This window comes from Nerophis lumbriciformis, linkage group LG23 (assembly GCF_033978685.3).
Source record: "Nerophis lumbriciformis linkage group LG23, RoL_Nlum_v2.1, whole genome shotgun sequence".
Lineage (NCBI taxonomy): Eukaryota > Metazoa > Chordata > Actinopteri > Syngnathiformes > Syngnathidae > Nerophis > Nerophis lumbriciformis.
This window is the reverse complement of record NC_084570.2, coordinates 828080-838408: the sequence shown is the minus strand read 5'-3', so window position 1 is coordinate 838408 and position 10329 is coordinate 828080.

Sequence of the window (10329 nt, the reverse complement as noted above, 5' to 3'; positions counted from 1 at the left end):
ACTAGAGATAAATTGTATTATTATGTTTATCTTACCTAAAAATAAATATATTTATTAATTAAAAAAATGAAAAATAACTAAATTTTTACTATATTTTGCTAAAAACATCAAAATTAATTGTATTTTTATTTATATTTTTTCTGACTCTTTATTACATCCAGCCATAGAATTATACATTAAAATAAACATATTTGAAATAATTAATTTTAAATTATCATAATAATTCATTTAAAATGACCTATTTAATTATTAAAATAATTGCTTGTTTTCAACAACTTTAGCATTTTATTCATTACATTTTGAAGCTCTCAGAAGCCAAGTTATGTTATATTCCTTAAGATTTATTTATGCAAGTTTGAAGCATCAATTATCTAAACACAGTTTTGTTTGCATATTTTCAGGATATATATATATATATATATATATATATATATATATATGTATGAAATACTTGACTTGGTGAATTCTAGCTGCCAATATATTCCTCCCCTCTTAACCACGCCCCGCCCCACCCCCGGCCACGCCCCCCACCTCCCGAAATCGGAGGTCTCAAGGTTGGCAAGTATGCCTCATGCTAATGCAAAAAAATAATAATAATAAAAATAAAATAAAAAAATCCTGCTAAAAAGTTATGTCATCTTGTTGTTTTGATCTAGGATGTAAAAAAACAACAACATTATTTCTACTGTGATATTTAGTCAAGTTTTTACTTTATAAAGCAGGGGTGTCAAACCATAGGCGCAGATCCACATTTCTGCCAGTGGGTGCTCGGTGTGTGTGTCCCGGTACCAAAAGTATTTCGGTACTTTTCGGTACTTTTCTAAATAAAGGGGACCAAAAAAATGGCATTATTGGCTTTATTTTAACAAAATAATCTTAGGGTACATTAAACATATGTTTATTATTGCAATTTTGTCCTTAAATAAAAAAGTGAACATACTAGACATTTTTTTTAATTTTATTTATTTATTTTTTAATTTTGTATTTTTATTTTTTTATTTTTTTATTTTATTTATTTTTAATTTATTTTTTTTATTTCTGTTTTAAATGTTATTTTTTAGTCTGTCCTTTGCCTTCATTTCTTTGTGGTGTACAGCCCTTTGTTTTTCAACTGTGTTTGTCTTTAAAGGGCTTTATAAATATAGTTGGTTGGTTGGTGGTAGACAACTTAGTAGTAAGTAAACAAACAAAGACTCCTAATTAGTCTGCTGACGTATGCAGTAACATATTGTGTCATTTATCATTCTATTTTTGTCAAAATTATCAAGGACAAGTGGTAGAAAATGAATTATTAATCTAGATCTAAATTTGTGGTATGATCCAAAACTAATGTAAAGTATCCAAACAACAGAAGAATAAGTGATTATTACATTTTAACAGAAGTGTAGATAGAACATGTTGAAATAGAAAATAAGCAGATATTAACAGTAAATAATCCATTTTTACAGTTTGTCCCTCATAATGTTGACAAAATAATAGAATGATAAATGACACAATATGTTACTGCATATGTCAGCAGACTAATTAGGAGTCTTTGTTTGTTTACTTACTACTAAAAGACAAGTTGTCTTGTATGTTCACTATTCTATTTAAGGACAAACTTGCAATAATAAACATATGTTTAATGTACCCTAAGATTTTTTGCTAAAATAAAGCCAATATTGCAATTTTTTGTGGTGCCCTTTATTTAGAAAAGTTCCGAAAAGTACCAAAGTACCAGAGACACACTGCAGGCTTACACACAAACATTCATCTAAAAAAATATACGCCACACATACACCCCCCCCCAAACCCCAACGCCCTCGACGCAAATCCCCATAGGGGTGATGAAAGGATGGTCAGCGCCTGAGAGCTGCGGCCGGCCATCATGACCCCGCACTCCCTTCCCTCTGTTGCTAGATATCTCGAGATGTATGTTGTATTATGTATATGTGCTTTGCTATGGAGGTTTTTCCCACATTGTATTTCTTTACTCATCCTTCCCCAGCGTTTTACCTTTTTCCCCATCTTTTACGGGGCGCCTTGTGGTTGACCCATCAGCGTTCCTGTTCTGTAACCCTGTACACTGTTTGTTTGTCTAATCTTGAACGGGTTTGTGCTGAAACTACTTGTGCAATGACAATAAATACCTATCTATCTATCTATCTATCTATCTATCTATCTATCTATCTATCTATCTATCTATCGAAAATTACCAAAATACATTTTGGTACCGGTAGCAAAATATTGGTATCGGGACAACACTAATTCAGACATAAGCAATCATGTTGCCGTCATGTGCAGAATGAATAAATGACACAATATGTTACTGCATATGTCAGCAGACTAAATTAGGAGCCTTTGTTTGTTTACTTACTACTAAAAGACAAGTTGTCTTGTATGTTCACTATTCTATTTAAGGACAAACTTGCAATAATAAACATATGTTTAATGTACCCTAAGATTTTTTGCTAAAATAAAGCCAATAATGCAATTTTTTGTGGTGCCCTTTATTTAGAAAAGTTCCGAAAAGTACCAAAGTACCAGAGACACACTGCAGGCTTACACACAAACATGCATCCAAGAAAATATACGCCACACATACACACCCCACCCCCCCAACCCAACGCCCTCGACGCAAATCCCATAGGGGTGATGAAAGGATGGTCAGCGCCTGAGAGCTGCGACCCTTCCATCATGACCCCGCACTCCCTTCCCTCTGTTGCTAGATATCTCGAGATGTATGTTGTATTATGTATATGTGCTTTGCTATGGAGGTTTTTCCCACATTGTATTTTTTTACTCATTCTTCCCCAGCGTTTGACCTTTTTCCCCATCTTTTACGGGGCGCCTTGTGGCGACCCATCAGCGTTCCTGTTCTGTAACCTTGTACCCTGTTTGTTTGTCTAATCTCGAACGGGTTTGTGCTGAAAACAAAGTTTTGTTGTACTTGTGCAATGACAATAAAGACCTATCTATCTATCTATCTATCTATCTATCTATCTATCTATCTATCTATCTATCTATCTATCTATCTATCTATCTATCTATCTATCTATCTATCCATCTATCTATCCATCTATCTATCTATAGATAGATAGGTAGATAGATAGATATATCTATCTATCTACCTATCTATCTATCTATCGATCTATCTATCAAAAAGTACCAAAATACATTTTGGTACCGGTAGCAAAATATTGGTATCGGGACAACACTAATTCAGACATAAGCAATCATGTTGCCGTCATGTGCAGAATGAATAAATGACACAATATGTTACTGCATATGTCAGCAGACTAAATTAGGAGTCTTTGTTTGTTTACTTACTACTAAAAAACAAGTTGTCTAGTATGTTCACTATTTTATTTAAGGACTAAATTGCAATAAGAAACATATGTTTAATGTACCCTAAGATTTTTTTGTTTAAATAAAGACAATAATGAATTTTTTTGTGGTCCCCTTTATTTAGAAAAGTATCGAAAAGTACTGAAAAGTTAATTTTGGTACCGGTACCAAAATATTTGGTATCGGGACAACACTTGGAGAGTCACATGGACACCACCTTTGTAATTTGCGACGAGTTATTTCTTGAATGGAATAGCGTTTCTCACCTTCTTTATCAAAGTGCTGGCACTTACACGTTTTAATAAAAAAAGTACATTGAATTGTGGTGGTTAGAAAATAACTCCAGAGTCGGACTTCTGTGTGGGGAGTTAAGAACTGGCCAAGACAAAATGTATTAATAGTTCTGGGCCTAAAATAATGTCCTGGTTTACAAAGCAAAGAGAAAATGATCAGAGTGATGTTTACTATCTCCTGCTCCTGCTGCCCTTGTCTGAGTTGCTTCCTCTCTCTCCCCTGCAGATGGGCACGGCAGAGCAACAGGGCACGACTGCACTAATCAGCAATCAGCTACTTAGGCTGAGAGGTGGCAGCTGGAAGATGCCGGATTATTCCTTTTTGGTCATTCTACTCCTAGCAGCAACTATAAGTTCACCTCACATACTTCTTACCTTCTCCATCTTCCTGCTCGTGAACCAGATTTGGATTATTACCTGCATCTTCCCATGCTTGCTCCCCGTTTGTGCCATTATATTTTGCATAGATTTTGTGAATAAAGACTTTGGAACTTTTTACTGGCTTCCACTTTTGCAGGTACATGAAAGCATCACGTTTTGTAACAAGTTTTTGGCACATTTTGAAATGCAAACTTTTGGCACCTACAGAAGCCTGTCGGTAATTTTTTGTACCGCGTAATCTGTGTTTTGGTAGCATCTACATCCCAAATCACAATACTTTTGAGCAAAATTTGAAATCATTAGCAACAATTTCTGCCAAATGCATTGTTGCAGGTTGTTGCAATACAACTAAAGCGGGGTCAGCCTGCGTACTAGTGCTGTCCCGATACCAATATTTTGGTACCTGTACCAAAATTATTTCGGTACTTTTTGATACTTTTCTAAATAAAGGAGACCAAAAAAAATTGCATTATTGGCTTTATTTTAACAAAAAAAGCTTAGGGTACATTAAACATATGTTTCTTATTGCAAGTTTGTTCTTAAATAAAAGTGAACATACCAGACAACTTGTCTTTTAGAAGTAAGTAAACAAAAAAAGGCTCCTAATTTATCTGCTGACATATGCAGTAACATATTGTGTCATTTATCATTCTATTATTTTGTCAACATTATTAAGGACAAGTGGAAAAAATGAATTATTCATCTACTTGTTAATTTACTGTTAATATCTGCTTACTTTCTCTTTTAACATGTTCTATCTACACTTCTGTTAAAACATAATAATCACTTATTCTTCTGTTGTTTGGATGTTGTTCACATTAGTTTTGGATGATACCACAAATTTGGGTATCAATCCGATACCAAGTCGTTACAAGATCATACATTGGTCATATTCAAAGTCCTCGTGTGTCCAGGGACATATTTCCTGAGTTTATAAACATAATATACATTTTTTTTTTAAATGAAAGAAGATGTTGTGAATTTGTGATGCCAAAAAAATATCGGCGTAATCATAGTATTATCGACTAGATACGCTCCTGTACTTTGGTATCATTACAGTGCTAGGTGTAGATCCACCAATGGCCTTTGTGCATTCATGCACAGCATACAACGTTTGGTGGACAAAATGAGACAAAGAAGCAGTGGCATTAAAACACATCTGTGGAGGTGGGGGCGTGGCCTGCAGGCCTGCTGCGGAGCGGGGTGTGTAAGGACCGGCCTCGAAGCCAGCGGCAGGTGAGTAGTTATCTAATCACCTGTCGCCTTTATTAGCAGCAGCCGGTCAGAGACACGGGGTTGGGAGTTGGAGCAGAGCGAGAAACACGCACAGAGCCAGAAAGCAGAGACACGCCGGACTGAAAAGTCCTAAAATATATATTGCTGAAAAGCAACCAAGACTTGTGTGTGGCAATAAAAGACATGATTCAAACTGCCTACCGGGGTCAAGAAGATCTGTCGGCATCAGAAGAACCCACCACGAGAGGGAAACCTCCACAACATCTTTCTGTGGCAGCGTCGGAGAAAGTTGCACATGTAAACAACATGCATGCCCGCCAACTCGTGTGAACCCTGAGTTGCATGGGGGGTGCGAGGACTCGTTCAACGCTGTTTGCAGCTTTAATTTCCATTACAAACTTGGACACACTGAAGTGTAGAGTAGTCTGTGTGCAGCAGTGTAGCTGTAACATCCTTTGGAGAAAATAAGTCAACATAGATCCATTGTTGTCAAAATAGTAGGCAACACTTGTTTCCAGAGGCTGCTTCAGAATGCCACACATGTTTCCTTTAGTGAACCACAGTTGCCCCGCAGTCACATTTTTGACCCACTTGATTTATGAGTCTGTCTGCAAACTTCTTTGAGGCGGGTGTTTCCTTAGATGCAAATCAAGCCCTCAACTTATCTGCCTCCTTTCTTCCACACAGCCAACTTTCCACTAAAGTATCAGAATTTCTCTTCAAAAATGCACACTGTTGAAATACTGCTGTATGTGATACAGAAGTAGAGGCTGGAGAGATGGAAGTTTCTGAATAAACAGAGGTTACCGCGTGTGGGGGGGGCGTGGCCTGCGGACCTGCAGCGAAGCTGGGTGTGCCAGGACCGGCTTCGAGATCAGCGACAGGTGCGTAGATGGCCCCACATCGGGCGCCAAATTGTGGAGGTATTGCTTCTCCGGGTTCTTTGGACCACCCAGGACAGACATGACAGTCTTGACAGTTTTACAATCATGGTTTATTGTGGGATTGTGCAAAGCCTTTCTTTTGCTTTTCAGCAATTGTGGTGCAGTTTCGCTCTCGCTCGGCTCAGGCTCGTCATCCACCATCAACAACTCTCCGCCCTCCTTCCCGGCTGATTGATTGATTGATTGATTGAAGCTTTTATTAGTAGATTGCACAGTACAGTACATATTCCGTACAATTGACCACTAAATGGTAACACCCCAATAAGTTTTTCAACTTGTTTAAGTCGGGGTCCACGTAAATCAATTCATGATAGGCTGCTGCATTTAACAGAGCGACAGGTGATTGGATAAACGCGCCCAGGTGGGCCATCTACGCACCTGTCGCTGATCTCGAAGCCGGTCCTGGCATTCAAAGTTCCTTTCACTGGAAATAAGGGGCTAAGCCCAACTCCTGAAAAAGAACCTCACACCATAATTCCTTCTCCACCAAATTCCACACTTCGCTGCAGATCCGCAGGCCACGCCCCCCCACACCGTGTTTTCCGGATCAGACGGCACATGGAATTATAAGGCGCACTGCCGATGAATGGTCTATTTTTGATCCAAGTGTACAAGTGTATGTCAACTTTTGACCACGACTGTATATACACTATATTGCCAAACGTATTTGGCCACCTGCCTTGACTCACATATGAACTTGAAGTGCCATCCCATTCCTAACCCATAGGGTTCAATATGATGTCAGTCCACCTTTTGCAGCTATTACAGCTTCAACTCTTCTGGGAAGGCTGTCCACAAGGTTGCGGAGTGTGTTTTTTAGGAATTTTCAACCATTCTTCCAAAAGCGCATTGGTGAGGTCACACACTGATGTTGGTGGAGAAGGCCTGGCTCTCAATCTCTGTTCTAATTCATCCCAAAGGTGTTCCATCTGGTTCAGGTCAGGACTCTGTGCAGGCCAGTCAAGTTCATCCACACTAGACTCTGTCATCCATGTCTTTATGGACCTTGCTTTGTGCACTGGTGCACCAGTCATGTTAGAAGAGGAAGGGGCCCCGCTCCAAACTGTTCCCACAAGGTTGGGAGCATGGAATTGTCCAAAATGTTTTGGTATCCTGGAGCATTCAAAGTTCCTTTCACTGGAAATAAGGGGCTAAGCCCAACTCCTGAAAAAGAACCTCACACCATAATTCCTTCTCCACCAAATTCCACACTTCGCTGCAGATCCGCAGGCCACGCCCCCCCACACCGTGTTTTCCGGATCATACGGCACATGGAATTATAAGGCGCACTGCCGATGAATGGTCTATTTTTGATCTGTTTTCATATATAAGATGCACCGGATAATAGGGCGCATTAAAGGAGTCATATTATTATTATTTGTTTCTAAATAGACATCACTTCCTTGGGGTCTACATAACATGTAATGGTAGTTCTTTGGTCAAAATGTTGCATGGATGATGTTTTACAGATCATCTTCAAGCCGCTTTCTGACAGTCGCTTCCGAATGCGCCGTTTTGTGGGCGGTCTTATTTACGTGGCTCACCTTCGACATCTTTGTTGTAGCGGTGTAGCGTGCAAGGACGGGAGTGGAAGAAGTGTCAAAAGATGGCGCTAACTGTTTTAATGACATTCAGACTTCACTTCAATCAATAACGGAGCAGCGTCTTCTCATCCGGAAACAACAAGGTGAAAAACCGTCCGAGTGGAACTCTCTAATAACTAAAGTTCCTTGGGTGAATAATGTAAACTCACCACACCGGTATGTTTTAGCGCTTTCATGGCGAGTATACTGACAGATATAAGTAAGAACTTTACACTACTTTATATTAGAAATGGCAACAGCGGAGGATGAATGTCCCATAACAAGAAGATAGAGAAAAAGAAGAAGCTTATTAACTATGGTGTTGTCACCGACTTTTTCAGGATTTATGCAGATCTCAAATACAGATCAGCATGTACCAGAAGGTAAGAAAAGTTGCTCGAGCATAATATTGCGAAATAAAACACCAGATAATATGTCTTACCTTATACACGCACCATAATAATACTCCTATGTTGAAGCACGTCAAGCGGTGCGGCTTCATAGCTTACCAAAGTCGTACTAAAACATCTTGATCGATTTTAGAGCGCCGTGTGTAATGTTCTATATTTCCAATGGAACACATAAAATGTTGGTGCTGTTTACTTGAGTCATATTGCCATCCCAGTGCGGTCTACACATATCTCTTATGTTTGACTGCCATCTACTTGGTCACACTTATCATTATACCATGTAAAATTGAATAATAAAATTGAATAATAAAATAAATTAAAAAATAAATAAAATTGCTTCGAGGTCGGTAAGCAAAACCAGAATTATTCCGTACATTAGGCGCACCGGGCTACAAGGCGTACTGTTGAGTTTTGAGGATAAAAAAATGATTTTAAGTGTCCGGAAGATATTGTTCTTCAAAATGTCTCTGAATAGGAGGTATTGTGGTAGCCATAGCTTGTTTTAATAGCTGCCAACCTGCGAGGCGAAAAGGATGGGTTTCTAACAGCAACCCGTTTCTACATATAACTGGCAAATTCCTGTCACTTATATATTTCAATTTATCTAGGTACACTTGTGGGAAATGTGCAAAAATGCCGACCAAGGTAGAAAAAAACGTCTGCTGCAGAGAACCCAGCCTGATTAAAAACTTTACATTAGCCGCATATAGACTAACGTTACACTAGGGACGTGTAGTCAGGGTGGGCAGAGCCTTACTTGTTTTGATGGGGGGGAAAAAAAGAAGAGGATAATTTATTTAAGAAATATCAACATATGCATTTGGATTTTAATCTTTTTTTTTTTCCACTATCTTAAATATATCTAAATATTTATGTTTATGTTTTCTGGTCATATACAGTGCAGGAAGCTGATACACAACCAGGTAATGTTGGAATGGCTGCGATTTTTTATGTATATATATTATCACACTAACTTTAGTATGCTTAAAGTCCGTTGCTTTAGTTATTTAGCTATTGTGCTCAAGTTGGACTTTTCTAATATGTGCAAGGACAAAGACTTCTTGTCTGAGGGGTGGCCTCGGCCGTAGATGTCATCTTTGTTTTAGCCCGCTAACAGCCAAGGACTTCAAGGACCTCGACGAAGATAAGATGACAACACGCAGACGAAACAGAGACTTCAAGGACCTCAATGAAGATAAGATGCCAACACGCAGACAAGGCAAAATGACATGGCCCCCAGCACATTCCGTCACGTATTGTGCGTCCCAGACCTGCTTTGCATAATATATGTGACCACTCCTTTTAGAGGCGGCCTTAGTGTTGTTGACTGTGGAACTCCTGAATAAATAGAAGGACGCAAGAGCTGAACCTTAGAGCGTAGGGCGAGACTGTGACTAAGTGTTCAGCTCCATGCGTTCTCCTCATGAGCTAAATTGAACTCTGTCTCTGATTGATTCCTTGCTTCTTGTCTGATGAATAGATGTCATCAGTGCTTGAACCTGACATTTTCAGCAGCAGTTTATACCTAGTAAACTGTGTAAAATATTGTCTTTTTTTTTTTTTTTGTGGGAAAAGGTTTGTGGAAAGGGATTGTGATCAGGGCATTGCAGGAGTGAAAGTCAATGCCTCTGTCTATGGTGCTGAAACAGAGCGCCATCAGACGGGAGCGTGGACCCCGACTTAAACAAGTTGAAAAACGTATTCGGGTGTTACCATTTAGTGGTCAATTGTACGGAATATGTACTGTACTGTGCAATCTACTAATAAAAGTCTCAATCAATCAATCAATCAATCAATGTACTGACGGCGAGACACAGCCGGCAGATGATTAGATTGCACAGGTGGTACGTGTTAAACTAATCATCTGTTGTCTTTAACAGTGAGCGGCCGGGTGCAGGAAGGAGAGGAAGTTGGGAGAGAGACTGGAAAGTCCAAAAAGAAGCAGATTATTTGATGGTGGTGTTGAAAAACATTCAAACCTATAAACTCTATGCGCTTGGTTGCTTTGACGTGCATCTGTGGAACCGCAAGACAGCGACTTCTACAAAGCTTTTTTTGCTTTTACACTTCTTTCTGGTACTTGCATTTATAGGAAAGCAAGTCGGAGTAAAGGTCTCGTCACATCTAAACAAACATTCTCTCGGAGACGTTGCTT